The sequence below is a fragment of the Serinus canaria genome, chromosome 2 (assembly GCF_022539315.1).
Source record: "Serinus canaria isolate serCan28SL12 chromosome 2, serCan2020, whole genome shotgun sequence".
NCBI classification, from domain to species: Eukaryota; Metazoa; Chordata; class Aves; order Passeriformes; family Fringillidae; genus Serinus; species Serinus canaria.
In genome coordinates, this window is record NC_066315.1 from 86,215,000 (window position 1) to 86,231,670 (window position 16,671).

The window sequence follows — 16,671 nt, forward strand, 5'->3', positions numbered from 1 at the left end:
TAACTCCATTATCAGAGTGCCTTTACAATATGCTGGGCCTTAGCTAGTCATTCAGAGCTCTCCAGTTACACCAGCAGTGTACCAAAACCCATCTTTCAGAAATCTCTTCACACTCCACTGCATCCACATTCTACTTACCCCTTTCAGTCACAATTCCCTGGGGTCTTCCCAGCTGCACTGCTGGGCATTGCTGCCACCAAGCTCCAGTTTCCTCAGATCCTGCTCACTCAGGCTCTTTTAAGTCATCCCGATCTGAATGGGGTCTCTCGCAGCACCTGGTACATCCCTAGGTTTGGAATGCAAAGCAAAGGGGAAGGGTGTGGAGTCAAACAAAGGAGCCCACGTTCGGGGAACTGAAAATGAGCACTGAAAGGGGGTGAACTAGAGGAGAATAACTTCCAGTGCAGCTCCATCTCTGCTTGCAGTGACACCATCCTTCCCCTCCCCAAATGGATCATCACCTGCCTCCAGCAGCACAGGGAAGACTGCACAGGCCTCAGGGACAGCACTCATCTTGCATCTGAAAAATGTCAAGCAGGTCTGGACTGCAGTAGGAGGTGAGAGAGGACAGAAAAAAGATGTATTTTTATTTAGCTCCAATTTCACTATCATAAGATCAAACTAAGTGCTTGATAACTTGAGAAGTCATTCTTTCTCATCAGAAAAGTCTGTCACCAATCACTTGTCTTCCTCTCCCTTTCCTAGTACTTCCCAGCACATATTTCAAACATACTTGCTGCCCCAGAATCTTGGCTTAAATGCAGAATGCAACGAAATTTATCCTTGATGTGGCAAAATCTGGGCTGCTGAACAAGTCTAAACTTGAGGCAAGGTCTGTCCATAGTGATTCCGAATTTTTGCCCACATCAACAGAGCAGTGGCAGACTGGACCTTCAGACTTGAAGGTGCTGGAAGAAGCAGGCACAGAGCTGCTGCCTCTGGACATGTTACTCCCCTGTAGGGCAGCACCCTTGCAGGCCCACTGATGGAGGCAGAGCCCTTCTGGAGAGCAGCCTTTGCAGCCCTGAGGTTATTCACTGGCTAACACACCCTGCTTGTGCTCCCAGGTGAGCTCAGGGAGCTCCCACAGGAACAGCAGCAGCCTTTCTCCTGTCAAGGGCAGATTCACCCTGAGAGCAGCAGGGCTTCCAGGCTCCAGAGGAGGTGCCCAAACTCTTCAGCTGTGTCAGCACAAAAAGTCAGAAACACAGCTGATCACAGAGATTGCTGTTTGGCTAAATAGTCTCTTTCCTCACATTCACTGCTGTGCAAAATCACTTCCCCTTGCTTTAAGCTCTTTTATCAAGTGTTTCCCTAAGGAAATATTTCTTATTATCCAAATCAATATCCACTGAAGTGGATTTAAGAACCTTTAAGGCCTGGATGCCTGCTATTAACATCAACTTAGATAGCTACTCTGTTAAACACAGGCTTTCAGTGGTGATTCATTTGCTAGAGTCTATGTGCCACAGGCAGTGAATTGTTTTCTACCAGAATACTCTGTACCAGCTTCTAGAAGGCATCACTGGATTGTCACTTCTTGTGGCAGGGATTGTTTTATTAGAAACTAAAATATTTTCCTGAAAACACTAGGTTTCTTCCTCCTATCCTATATTATTACCCTGTGACTCCTATCCACCTGTGAGATGTTGCCATGAGTAAGTCATGCCCACTTCCTATTGGATGATCGTGAAGCTTTCAGAATAGAAAAGAAAGTCACAAATGCTTTACATGAGGTAAATATCCCATTTTTTTCATATTTCAAATGAAGAAACACATTGTAGTTTTATGAAAATGTGCAGATATTTTCTTGGGAAGCTCCTCTTCTCCTAACAAACTGCATTGGTGCCTGCATTTTCTCAAAAAGTAAACAACCCTGCATACTTATGTAATAATTTCCAACATGACTCATACCTTCCTCTTAAATGGTTTTGCAGCATGTGCATACTCCTCCAACCCATTCTTGCATCTTTCTTCACTGCTGAGAAGGCCTCATCACAGAGGGCTTGACCTCCTAAAGGAAAACACTCCTGGCTGCTACTGATTGCTCACAGTTGCAGGTGCTCAGCTTTTCCCAGAACTGAAATCTTCAAGCTGTCAGCTTGAATTGATTCCAAGGAAAATATTATCAAAATCAAATCTTCTTTCTACCTTCATATATACCTCCTTCTTCACAATGTATAGGAAACCAAGGCTGGAAGACAATTAACCTCACTTCACCTCTTTATTCTGAAAAACTAAATGGTCTTAGCTTAGCTTAGCTTGGTCAACCAAGCTGAATGTATTTAAATTGATGCACCCTCTATCTGGTTTTAATCTTTTAAAACTTGCCAAGCTGTTCTTAAGTGGTAGATTAATTATTTACTCCAATATTTATACAAATTCCTGTCTGTGTACACGTGTAGAAGAAATTGAAGTTTCAATTGAGGATTCTGATAATCCATCCTACATGAAACCTTGCAGATGTGGAATGTGTTCACTGTGTGTCACAGGTGCTGATGCAACAGTCTCTGACTTGGTTAAAAGTTGCAGAATTTAGCATCCTTATGTTTTATAGCAGGGTGGTTGATGGTTTTATTTTGTAGGGGGGCGAGAGGTTTAAATATTTTTTCATTATTACTTACATTACCTTAATCTCTCAAACTTGTATTTAATGTTTCCCTATTTAAATTTTACTGAACCTTTAAGAATCAAATATGAAATAGTAATTATACTGTATCAAAACAGGGAAAATGCATCAACTTCTTTTACACTAAGAGAAAAAATATCTTTAGAAAAGGAAATCTAGTGTATTTACATAGCCTCAATTATACTTTGCACCTGCATGAAAAACAACCTCTGAAGAAAGTTTAAATCTTCATGAAAGTCATATTTAACAGTAATTTTTCTTCCACACCAACTTGTAAAATATATGTTCAATCTATTCACAAAAGTGTGACATGGAATGTTTTTAGATACTTTATTTTGGTTTTTTGCTGGGTTTGGTTTTGGTTATTTTTTTTCTTTTTACTACAGTACTGGTTTTGCACAATTTTTCAGACTGAAGAACCTTATGGTTGACATTTCATCAGGCAGCATGTGACTCTGTTATTTCCACAATAGCAAACTGCATTCTTATGCTCTAAAAATCTCAGCTCTCCATGACACTGATTCAGAGGGATGGTTACAAATAACCAGTGGGAGGCACTAGCTGTGTTCACTGAACTGGAAAAATTTGCAGATGTTTGATAAACACACAGATGTAATTATCACTTCAGATTTTTCAGCTAAAGCTAAATGAATTCTTTGCTGTCTCTGCAACTCAGGCACAAACACACAACAACTATGAATATTTTTGGGCACAACCCTCCAGCTGCTTGCTCTTCCAATACAAAAAATTACTTTCATTATTATTTTGGATAAACATCATTCATATTTATAAAATGTTTTTTGTATTTATTCCACTGCAAAGAATGCAAAAACCAATCATCTGATAACTGTTGTACTTTTAGAGTTTTTCCAGTAGGAAAGGCAAGAGGAAACCAAGACAAATCAACATGTAATTCAATTGCCCCTCCCCTTTCTCCTGCACCTCAGAACACCCCCTTGCAGAAGGACAGGCTGAATTCCATCTTTTCTGTAGCACTATTGAGGCCTCAGGATTACCATACACAAAGGATATATGTTATCAGCTCCAAGGCAGATCTCACAGGGTGTACCACACACTTTCTAGATAACAGCATCTAGTCCTCATGGGCTACACTGAAAACAGTATTTAAAGAAGTCACACTTTTGAAACTTTTGCACTTTTAAAATATAACTATTACAAAGTAAATCCAGTGTTTTCTTAACTTTTCCTGTTAAAACAGACATTAAAATGTCAAGTTTTTAGCATAAAACATTTATATTTCTGTGCTTTACTATCCATGAAAAAAATTATTTTCCCCCCTATCTTTTCCAGAAGTGACACTTTAGGGCTTGAACGTGCAACCAGGATCCTATGAGCACTAAAATAGCTGATGGACATGCTCCAATACCAGGGAAAAGACAAAGGTAACTCTGCTGAAACACACTTTGTTAAAGCAATTTGCCTTGCATTTTCCCTGGGCTAAGAGCACAAACAGAGACAGGCAGAGCAGTTGTGACTCAGTTCTGAGCCTGAATTTTGGCCTTGGCAGTACAACTATAAAAGAGCTCCACATTAATTGGAGTGAGAGACTGAGGAGAATGGGAAATATCCCTGTCCCTGCACTCCCCACCTAAAACCCCATCATCAACTGCAGCTAGAGCATTTCTCTGCAGCTTCAAGGAATTGTTTGAGACAAAAGCAGAAATCTGTAGCCTGTGCCTCACTACCCACCTGCAGAACTTCCCCCCCACTGCAAAGCTCAAGCCCAGGCCAGGGCTCTGCTCAGGGTTGGGAAGAGTTATGGCTGAAGAGCTCTGTTGTCTCAAGGGATCTTTCTTCAAGGATATAAAGATGCATTCAATGCTGTCTTTTATATCTCCTTTTCACAAATCCAACTGAATCACATTTAAACTTGTACAATCATGCTCTGACTTATTTGCAGTCTCAGGATTCCTCACTTGTCTTGCTCAGGATGCATCTAAGCTCTCCAAAGATAACCAGGTACTCAAAATGAGACTTTCCTGTGCCACTTCAAAAATATCCACAAGCAGTGTGTGGCTGATCTCCTTTCTTTTGGCCAAAGACAAGACAGATGGTATAAAACAAAGGAGAAAATCATTTCAGGAACACCTGAAAATCCAGTGAGAACGTCAACAGCAAAAGTACCCTTTCCTTGACAGACTTCAGAATGAAACTGGCAGCAGTGTCATTTCCTATGAAAAATGTATACTTGAGGTAGAAATGTTCAGCTGTCAAGGGAATATTTATGAAAAGTTCTGTAAGAGTTGCCTAAACAGCTGCCAGCTCTATTATGTACCTAAAAGCCATAGTTGAGATTTTAAAAATATTTCAAGACAAGAAATAAAAAATTATTCAAATGCATGCCAGCATTATCTGTTAAATGCTAAAGCTTTTCAGTGACCTTTGCTTTCAGATGTTAATTATGCATCAGACAACACAGCCTTCCAAATTCCTGCTAAGACAAAGCCAATCAACAAATACTTTCCCCAAGATAAAACAGCCTTACTGTACAGCAGTGTAAGTCTCTTGACAACACTGCATACAAAATTCTGAAATGATCCACTGGAAGTAGCAGTTGCTCCAGAACTGTTGGCTTAAGAGTTGGCCAGTAATTGCACCAGATACTAAGCTGTTCCTAGGATGAAACTATTCGCTGACTCTGATGATCATGGGACTGTTATTATTTATCAAGTGTCAATGAGATAAAACTGTAATATATGCAAACACCACACATCTGTCCCAAGGTACTTAGAGGACATATTAGAAAGGTAATTCAGTTTATCATACCACAGTGAGTAATTAGATAAGTTCCCTGCAAATCAGGATCTCTTCCCTGGGAGTCACTGTTTTAACAATGTAGTGAGACCACAGTTCTGAACCAAAGGAACTGCCTTTATTTTCTAAGGTCACTGCTGAGTGCCTGTTTTACAAAAGTATTTGGATTATAGAAATATATTGAATATTACAGTAGACTTGGAAATTTCTAGCTTGGTAAACTACTACTACATTCTAATCCATTTTATCTTCCAAATAATCTATTTGTAAACTAAGGACCAGTAGCAATGTCTTTATGCAAAAAACATTCCTATTTACAAAGTTTGAAGCCTAATTGTTGCTTTGCTGATCCAGTATCTTTTCCCTTCCAAGAATGCTGGTCTCCCCAGCAGCATTGTTTTTTTTTTCAGAAAAATATACCAAAGCTGTAAATTGAGGAACAATTTGCCAAGTAAGTGATAATATTGAATGGCAATAATTATTGTTCATGTTAGACACAAGCCTTAAGAGAATTCTTATGACATCACTTCTATCTAGTTTTATCTTCTGAAGTCTGTGCTTATTTCTCAAATACACATTTCTATAACCAAACACTTTACACTCTTTTCTATCAACCATTGCACTCAACACCTGCTGTGCCTACAAATTTACTTAAAAGTAACACATGTAACTATTCATATCTAACTTCTAATTAGTTTTTAACTGTTTGCCTAAATGTCTGTTTAAGCTACTGTTCCAGGCTGCTCTGAAAAGGAAAGTAGTCATGAAAGAATTTGTGGGCTCAGAGCAGGTAGGTGTTACTTCCTGCTGCTCACCATGTTCCAGACCAGCACATTTTAACTCTTTCTTCAGTTGACCAAACAGTCCAAATCAAATATATCAAGGTAGAGTAAAGGAAGCATAGACACTTGAAACTTTCTTCTTTCTCCAGAGTCTGCTTTAGAGTGTCATTCAGTATGAAGCTGCCTGCAGAGCATCTGTCTCTCCCATGGCCACCAGTCTCTGCAGCAAGGTGCAGTAAAGCCCTGGGCTGGCATTGGGTTTGCAGGGGCGTTCCACTAATGATTTCATTGTAAAAACACACAAAGTACCTGAAAGTCAATAGACCCAGCACAATCCCCAGAGTGTTCCTTACAAAAAGGACTTTTCAGAGCAGAATCAATGAGAATTTTGACTTGTTGCTCCATGAAATGTGAAACAAGAAGCGTACTGAGAATCATTCTTCCACATCCTTTGGCTGTTGTTGAAGATGAAACTTGTATTTTAATCTGTTGTGCCCTAAAATATGCCAGCAGTAAATTTTTCTCTGCAGGACTTCTTTGGCTATTCTCCCATATCCTCTGAACCTGACACAGCTGAAAATTTTCTGTAAGTAATTCACCTCTTAGAAGTTTGTTAGTGGATTTTTTTTCCCTTACAGGGACATGACAATTCCTAGCAAAGATTTCAGATAATTGGTGAGGAATATTCCAGTGAAATTTATGGATTCAATGCAAATATTGGCCTGCATTCACCTTGGGAAAAGTAATTTGAAACTTGGTCAATGATCGATGAAAGAAACTCTAAATTCAGTTTTCAGGAAAACCACATTTTACATTTGCCATTTCAGGTGGGGAATGCTTGCATTTGCATGTTGTGCTATTTTCCCATGGTTTCACTTCCTGTTTTAATCACAATTTCATTCTGAAACATCAAAATTCTTTGCAAGATAATAATTGTTCTGAAGAGCTGCAGCTCCTAGAAAGAACACAGTCATCAACTGCAAAAAAGCAATATCAAAACCTGCTAAACATAAAGATGTTGAGAAGTTTCTATAATGTAAGCTGCCAAGCAGTTCTTCATTTTTAACTGTGCAGTCTCACCCCAATCTAGGAGAGCTTAGTCCTCCATGAAAATGGGGTACAGTACACAGCCATGATGCCTTCACTTTTTTGACAAAATGCTTTTCCTCTGAAAAGCCCTGTCTGCATTTCATGGAGTTCTAACCCAATCAGGAACCGACTAAGCAGATATTCTGGAAAAGGCAAGTTGAATGGACAAGTCCTACAGTACTGAGAATCATACCTTTGGGTTTTTTACTTCCCTTCTCCAGCACAGCCAGCCATCCTCTGAGCTCTGCTTAGTGGACATTCACGGCAAAGATGTTTTACAATCATCTTCACAGGTGCCTCTGTTGGCACTGCTGGGGCAGCACTTTTTGGCTTAGGACTAAAACTTGGAACCTCTCCTAAAAGCATGTTTCTGATGGACAAGAGCAGGGTATAATTCTTTCCTTAACAAGCATCAAACCCAAAGGGGATTGCATCCAGCCTGGTTTTTACCCAACTACCATGTGTTTAAAGACCTGCCTGAGAGGGTTCAATCAATACTCTTTGCTGCCTAAAACACCAAGACATTACTCTTGCCTCCTAACTGCTTTCCCCATGTAGAGCTGGGGAGGTGGTTTCTTTGCTCAGTTAAAGCTGTTCTGTTGCCCACTGAATATTTAAAAACCTATTAAAATGGAGTGAGCAGCAGCCTCTAGCCTCAACATAGAGAAATAAATTCATCTACTTCACATGAAGTTGTTACTGTAGCAGCAGGAAGGAATTAGCATCCCATTCCACAAAGGCTGCTTTCAGGAAGAAGAGTAAGCTGATCTTGCACCCCCAATTAGTGTTTAACCACCAAGCTGATTTAAAATACCCCATATATAATGCTTATGTAGGCCCTGCTTTACAATACAGTATCAGTCACTTCTCTGTTGTGCCAAGAGCCCAAATTCAAACATGCAAAATAGGTCAGCTGAGAGTATGAGCAGCTAGCAGAAGCAGAGGAACCACACCTAGTTACAGGTTTGGGAGAGCTCAGGTGTGTTTCTGCTTCTGAGCTGCTTAGCTCTGCCAAGATTCATCTAAAAACCGATTTTAGGGAACACAATAATAAAAACAGTAATCCCACAAACCTCAGTTTCCTCAAGGATTAAAATGAACTCAGTAGTTCATCACAGCAATTGTGATATTGGGCATACAAATCCCAATTCCCTTTCCCCCACTTTGTGACTCTGAGTGGATGTAGAGCAACACCCAAATAACAGCTTCCCTTGCTTGTCTATATTTTATACTAGTTGGCACAGAAAAAAATGGGTTGCCTGGAGAGAAAAAGAGGAATGAAACCCAAAAGATGATTAACACTCTCAGGGGTCAGAATGAGAGTCCAAGACTTGAACTGTGACAGAGCCTGAGGAAACCCTGATAAAGCAACACTGCCAGAACCATCAGCAGAGCCATGATTGCTGTTTAGCCTTTCAGTAGGGAAAAGGTGGCAGTAAATCCTCAGCAGGGAAAAGGCAGCTGTAAACCCAATCTGCAGTGGGCAACAAGAAGATTCAACAGTTTACAACAGGTGTGAACTTTAAACAATCCCTCAGAAGTTAGAAGGGTGTCCACTGAGTCAAAAGACAGCTTCAGACCAGACCCAGGAGGGGGGTGCCCACTTCCCACAGGTTGCTCCTGCTCCAAAGAGCAGAATGGCACCAGGAAGCAGGCACATGGACTCACCTCACAGGCAGCCTCATCCCTGCAGGATTTCGCTTCCTTTGGACCCCACCTGAGGCATTGCCTCTTGTAGTTACACCTCAAAAGCTCTTTCCCCCTGGCAACCCACATCACTCAGCTTCACCTTTACGAAATCCCACACTGGCTCCTGGTGAGGTAACATCCCAAAACCTGTTTCAGGAAAAGCAGCTTTGGTGGTAGTAGACACGTGATGTGGCCTGTATTCAGGGAGGACACACAGGAAAACAAAATCCTGATCTCTTCTCCTGATGTGCCACTGGCTTTCTCCATCTTCAAAGTGAGCTTTGCAGAGTGGGATTTTTCAAAATCACTTAGTACAGGGGTTTAACTCTGGTGCCTCTGAAGTATCTGATTTAACTCCTGCTGTTTGTAATGAAAGCAGTGGCATCAATGCTATTTATCCCACCAAGAATTTTCCACTACCTCATTTTATCTGTGAATAATAAACACTTAGCAGCAGTCTCCTGCTTCTCAGTAGGCTGAGATCTGCTGTTAACAAGTTACCCAAATACCCTAATCTGGAAAGAGCTAAAGAAAAAAGAACTGTCTGGCAGTAGGAATATCCATCTTTTTCCACAAAGGACTCCATGCATCAGCGAAAATGTTCCACTAGATTTTTGCTTTGGGTTTTTGGTTTTTTTTTGGTTTTTTTTTTTTTTTTTGATTATGAGGGGGGAAAGGTTTTAAAGATAAAACTTAGTCACGAGCAAACAGTACATGGAAAGGGTCTGTCTCTTTACAAAAATTGCACCACTGCCTCAGTATCACTTAGCTGTGATAAAGAGGCTGCCACCAGCAACAGTTTACCCAGTTCATCTTCTGAACTGGATCTCATCAGAATTGAAAAACAAAGCCAGTGGAATAAACAGTCAGGGCAGTGGGGCTTTCTTATACTTTTCCAACTCAGCAAATCTGCAAGATTATTCCTGTGTACCCTAGAGCACAATGGATTAGATTCCTCTCTCACTGAGGAGCAATTAATACTTGGAGGATAAGTAGTAACTACAGGACATTCCAGAAAACATACTGGCTCTGAGGAAAATGAAGCAGCACCTAAGCAAACCACAAAACTTGACAGCATTTTCCAGCACCTCAAGCAGCAAATGTTGCTGTTAAGAGAGATCAAGGCAAGGCATCATTTTTTTGAAAACGACAGAAAACAGAGAATGTTTTTTTCATTCGACTTCACAGGTATTTATTTGGAAAACATGAAAGTCAACAAGCTAACATCAAAGTAAAACCATACAGAGCTGAAAAATTTATCTGGCTTCAGCATGACTCATGAAACCATTTCCATTTCTAAATCTCCAGCAAAAATGCCCTTGTGCAGCCACCATTTTTGTGTTATAATAAAAAGATACATTAAAGGACAGGGTTCAGTAGCATGCAAGGATCTGTCTTGAAATTTCAGATGCTGATCTCACAGCTACCCAGACAGCAGGCCTTGCTTATCTCTTCAGACAGCCATGAATGCTTTAAATACAAGAGGGAATTTAACTGAATGAAACATTCCCCATTCTAAGTATTCACAGAATTTTGAGATAAAGCAATTCTTCTAGGACCTATTTTCCAGCCTACAAAACAGAGGCCGTAAGACTTTGTTTATTCAGAAACTCAGCTGTCCTAGACAGTGCAATGAATGATTTTAAATCTTCAAGGATGATTAATACTTTCATCAGTGAGATTTTTCCATTGGTTAATTAGTGTGAAAACATGTGCCCTAACTCGAGTCCAAATTTGTTTGGAATCAACTTCCAGCTACCTGATATTGACATTTTTTCTACTTGAAAAGAGGCCTCTGATTTTTCAATTTGCTTTTCCCTAGACTTTGATCAATCCAACATCAATGACCTCTTTCTTGGCTAAACACTAAAATGACATTATTTTAATCTCACATTAGAAAAAATATTGTCAGGACTGAATTGCCTTTTTCTGATTTCAAAACTCTTTTTTCAGTCCGACACTCTTTCCAGTGCATGAGCCTCAGGACTAGCCTGAATATTTTCTCAGTTCCATTACTGCCATAGACACACACATGGTGCTATCATTTTACACATCCCAGGATCATATTTCATGGAGTCACAGGATCAGTTCGGTTGGACAAGACCTCTGAGATCACTGAGCCCAACCTATGATCCAACATCACCACACCCACTAGAGCATGGCACTGAGTGCCACATCCAGTCTTTCTTCAAACACCTGCAGGAATGGTGACACCACCACCTCCCTGGGAAGTCCATTCCAATATCTGATCAGCTCTTCTGTGAAGCAATTTTTCCTAATATTCAATTTGAACCTCCCCTGGTGCAGCTTAAGACTCTGTCTTCTTTTCCTGCTCTTTCCTGACTGGGAGAAGAGGGTGATGCCCGCCTGGCTACGCCCTTCTTCCAGGTGGCTGTAGAGAGTGATAAGTTCTCCCCCAGGCTAAACAGCCCCAGCTCCCTCAGGTGCTCTGGCCTCAGCCATCCTTACCCAGCAAAGGTCCCTCCTGTCCAAGCTGAGGACTGCCAGCTTTTCCAGGAGGATGCTCCGGGAGATGGTACCCAAGGCTTTGCTGAAGTCCAGGTAAACCCGTGCACAGCCTGTCCCTCATCCACCAGGTGCGTGGTCTGGTCATGCAAGGAGATCAGGCTGGTCAGGCAGGACCTGCCTTTCCTGAGCCTGTGCTGGCTGGATCTCCTCCCTTGGTTGTCCTAGCCATGCTGTGTGGTCACACTCAAGGGGATCTGTTCCATGACTTTGGTCTCCACCAAGGCCAGGCTGACAGGCTGTAGCTCCCTGGATCCTCCTTGGGCCCTTCTTATGGATGGGAGTGAGCCAGCACTGATGGCAAATGACAGAGAGCAGCTTGGAGAGTCCTTCCAGCCTCTCCCCCATCACCCTGGCATGGATCCTGTCTGCTCCCATGGATTTGTGAGCATCTAAGTGGCTCAGCAGGTCAGTGACTGCTCCCTCCTGGATTATAGGAGGTCCTTTCCTCCTCCTGTTCCTGTCCACCAGCTCAGGAGGCCACTGGTCCTGAGGATAACAGGTCTTACTGCTGAGGACTGAGGCAAAGAGGGTGTTAAGTACCTCAGCCATTTCCTCACCTTTGGTGACTACATTCCCTCTGGACACCCAATAAAGAATGGAGGTTTCCTTTGGCTCTCCTTTTGTTTTTAATGCATTTATAAAAACACATTTTATTACCCTTTACAAAGCAGTCAAGTTCTAAATGACCTTTTGCATCCCTAATTTTCTTTCTTCATGACAGCCTTAAACACTTCCTGAGCTGCCTGCCCCTTTTCCTAAGGTGATACACCCTCTTTTTTTCTCTGAGCTCCTGCAAAAGCTCTCTTCTCAACCAGGCTGATCTTCCCTGTCAGCTCATCTTCCAGCACAAGGACAACCTGCTCCTGCACCTTCAAGATTTCTTTCTTGAAGTACATCCAGCCTTCCTGAACCCCTTTGCTTCTAAAAACTGCTTCCCAAGGGACTTTCCTAATCAGTGTCCTCAACAGGCCAAAGTCACCCTCTGGAAATCCAGAGGCCTTTGTTAAACTCTGCCCCCCCCCCACCCCCCTTACTTCTCTAACTATTGAAAATTCCATCATTTCATGGTCGCTGTGCCCAAGGCAGCATCAGACCATCACATCTCCCACCAGCATTCCTCTGTCTGCAAACCACAGCCTAGTGGGGCATTACCCCTGCAGGCTCATTTTTTACCAGCTGTGTGAGAAAGTTCTCTTCCACACACTCCAGGAACCTCCTAGACTGCCTCCTTGAGCTTACAGGAGACATCCAGCAGGTTAAAGTCTCTCACAAGAACAAGGGCTGGAGATGGTGAAACATCAGCCAGCCACCTATAGAATGATTTGTTTTAGTCATCATTCAACACCACTAATTTTCACCCTGTAAGATATCTAAACTGAATCCTGAAAGCTTTAAGGGGGATTAGCTTCCAAAATATAATCCTCATAAAAGATGTGTAATTCTGAATGCATCACCTTGCATCTGGCTCTATGAGTGAGATCAACTTGACAAGCAATCAAGATTTCTCAGAAAGAATTTTTACCTGCCATTGCAAATCCTCAGTTATCACACTTAACTTTCAAGTAGTTTCAATGTTTCCTCCTACATCACAGTGTTCTCTAGAAGTATTCTTTTTATTATTTCTGTTTATAATTTTATTATTTCTACTTATTATTCTATTTATTATTTCTACAGTCACTTACTATGTTTTAATTAAGTTTTAATGTGTGTTACCAATTTCTTATTCTTGATCTTATCTTGACATAGTGTTTGTCAGGTCTCACAGAAGTCTGTGAGGTCAACAAAATTCTTCACAGTCAATCCATTTGGGCAAGACCTGCCATGTGAATGACTGCCCAGAAGAGAGGAAACCTCTTCATCAGAGAAATTTAGCCAAATAATTGTTTTTCAAATTTTATTTAATTTGTTTGGACATTCAGAGCACTTCTACTTTGAAAGATAGGACTTAGGTGTAGAAAACCAGCTATTGTATCTAGGGAAGGGGCTGGTATCTTTGCTCTATGGTCATGGTGAATTTCTTACAGCTGGGAGAACTAAAACTCATTTTATTCAAATATTTATTCCTTAGAGATAAAGAGAACAGAAACATTTGAAAATGCACAGGCAAATCAGATGTTCTCGTACAGAAACTGAGAAAATTCTGTTTAGCTACTTAATAGCTAAGTAAGGTAGTTCATTCTGGCTAGAAAATTAAATATATTGGAACCTTTTGTCACCACAGGGCATTCATTTGCTCTCATAAAAGAGCAGAAGTGTGTTAAAGGCAAGCTTTTAAATGCTTTGAAAGCAGTGGTGATGGTAAGCGGAGAGCTCAAACTAGCTGACACTTTCCCAGATAAAAATGGCTAGGAAAACATTTTGGATTCTATCAATTCACAGTAACTGGCAACACTTCAAAGGGAAAATGAAATTTATTTCCTCTTGAAAGAAAAAAAAAACCCAGTTTAAATCTTCATGAAGAAATTGGCTTTACAGTGTACAGGCAGCTTATGTTTGTCAGGACATACCAAAAAATGGGAGCAGAAAAAGCACCATTGCAATAGTGCAGCAATGACAGTCTGGCTACACCTGCCTCCTGACTGTGTTTCATAAAGCAAAGAAACAACTAATTCTATGTCAGTTACAGACCACCAAGAAGCACAATAAAAGGTCTGACATTCCCAGTGTGTAAGCTGCTGAATTGCCCTGTCACTGACTCACTTCTTGAAAGCCTCCAGCTAAACCAGCATTTGACAAAAGCCAGTAGCCTTTGCTCTACACAGAACAGAATTTGTTTGCAAAATTGTAGAAGATTAACTTTAAAAATAAAAAAACTAAACTGAACTAAAGAAAACCTGACATTGCTGCTTCCTGAAGGGGATATAATCTGGTTTTAGGCTTTCCATCAGACATCTGAACAGGTTGCTGTGACTTTTACCAGGTTGAATTGAAATGAGTAAAATTGAACTGTCTTCACCAAGAAAAAGTTTCGGCACGTCTCAGGGAAGGATGACCTTTTAGGACCTTTCTTTGACAGCCATCTAAGCAATCATTTGCTTTGATAAAAATAAGATCTAGATTCCCTTTCTGAAATGCACAGATTGGTTCTTTGGGGTTTTTTTTGGAAATGCACCACATTTAAGCAAAATCTTACAACAAAAGTCCACACCACAAAGTCCTCTTGGACTTCACATTGCTCTCACTCCAAGACTGATATCTCCGTTGTCAGAAAAAAAACCTGCAGCTCCTTTCAACCAGCAAACATGAAATAATGAAGTTATTATTTAACTGCCAATCAATATTACTAAATTGTTTTGTTCTATATTTTGGGGCTTGTAACCTGTATGTGGACACTTACTGAACATGTGTCGTCTTGACATTTACCATGTAAACCCTCCAAATCACCAGGCCAGTGCCAAAATCCCTGGAATGATTCTGGCTGGTGGGACTGCCATTTCCCAAGTTTGCCATCATTAATTTGAGTTCTAAAGCTAATGAGAGTAGTCTTGAAAATACCTCGAGTTTGATAAACCTACCTGGATATCCTCCCTTGAATAGTAATTATAAATATATTCATCATTACAAGTCACTGACTGCACCAACCTAGAAAAGATTAATTATTTTAACTGTGACACTCCTGTTACTTTTGTTGGTAGAATTGAGGTAGAAGAGAATTATATGGAAATGCTTCTTTGCCACAGTGCTTGTTGCTAATCTGGTGATCATTAACCTGTTTGTACCATTGATCACTGATTAATTTCTAACTCTCCATATCAAATGCTCCCAGTCTTTCAATCCATAACCCCAGATGGGGGGATCAGCAAATTTAACTCACCAGCATAAGGGTGAATGTCCCAAGAAACTGTGGAACTGGTGAAGAGTGTGGAGGGGAAGCTGAATGAGGAGCAGCTGAGGTGACTTGGTCTGTCCAGCCTGGAGGAGACTGAGGGGAGACCTCACTGGTTACAAATTCCTCATGAGGGGAAGAAGAGGGGCAGACACACTGATCTTGTCTCTGTGGTGACAGTGATAGGACCCGAGGGAATGGCCTGAAGTTGTGTCTGGGGAGGTTTAGGTTGGATATTAGGAAAAGTTTCTTCACCCAGAGGTGACTGGGCACTGGAACAGGCTCCCCAGGGGAGTGGTCACAGCACCAGCCTGACTGAGTCCAAGAAGTGTTTGCTCACTGCTCTCAGGCACATGGCGTGACTCTTGGGGTGTCCTGTGCAGGGCCAGGAGTTGGGACTCAATGATCCTGATGGGTCCCTTCCAACTAAGCATATTATATAATTCTATATAAGTTCAAACAAGCCAAAATTTACCAAAGTATACCTTTTTTAAACAAGCCCAATTACATTCAGGACCCTGAGAATGAATTTTTTTTCTTTGGAAAACTGAGAAACACAAGGTGCAAAGCTTTCAACCTGACTTCTCTCCAAGAAGTAATCTCTGAGCAATCAAAGTGTGCAATCAGCAGTGCTTTAAAAAGGATATGCTAAGTCATGCAATGCTTCTAAATTAAAAATTTTTCTCTCCCATAAAACAAAAGGAGGGTTTAAGTCAGGCCAGCCAAAATTATGTGTGATTTTCCCTAAAACTTGTCAGACAACTTAAGCTGAAAGATACTCATCAAATCATTAAAGCACCAAAAGTTCTCAAAGTTTTATCACAATGGTCTCTCTGCTGTTTGTCTTCTAAAGCAAAGAAAAGCAGGTGTTTGCCAAAGCTAATCTTGGTTTTACTTTTTATTAATAAAAAAGATCAGATTCTGGTAAGAAAGGCAAAAATAAAGCAAAGAGCCTAGTTATCTAAGGCATGAGGATTTGATTCCATCTGTGAATCAAGAATGCAAGTGTGTGCACAGCTGTAAGTCTAGAAGGGAAAACAAAAGAAAGAAAACCCAATAAACCACTCCACATAGCAGTCAGTGCAGACTTTTGAGCCCTGCTTTCACCTGCATGTATTGCAAGCGCCCTCAGTGTTTAAAATCTGGTTACACTGAAGGGACAGGTGGAGATTTTTATAGTTATTATTACAACACCAAGAATGGCATAGCAGCAGTGGAGGAGACTAGTGTGCCTAACCTTCCTCTTCCTTAAACAATCCTGAATCTGCCAGCTTCACCAAAACACTTGCAAGGGTGAATGCTCAGGACTTCAGGGAACCAGATCCTCAAAGAAGTTGTCAGGGGCCCATCAC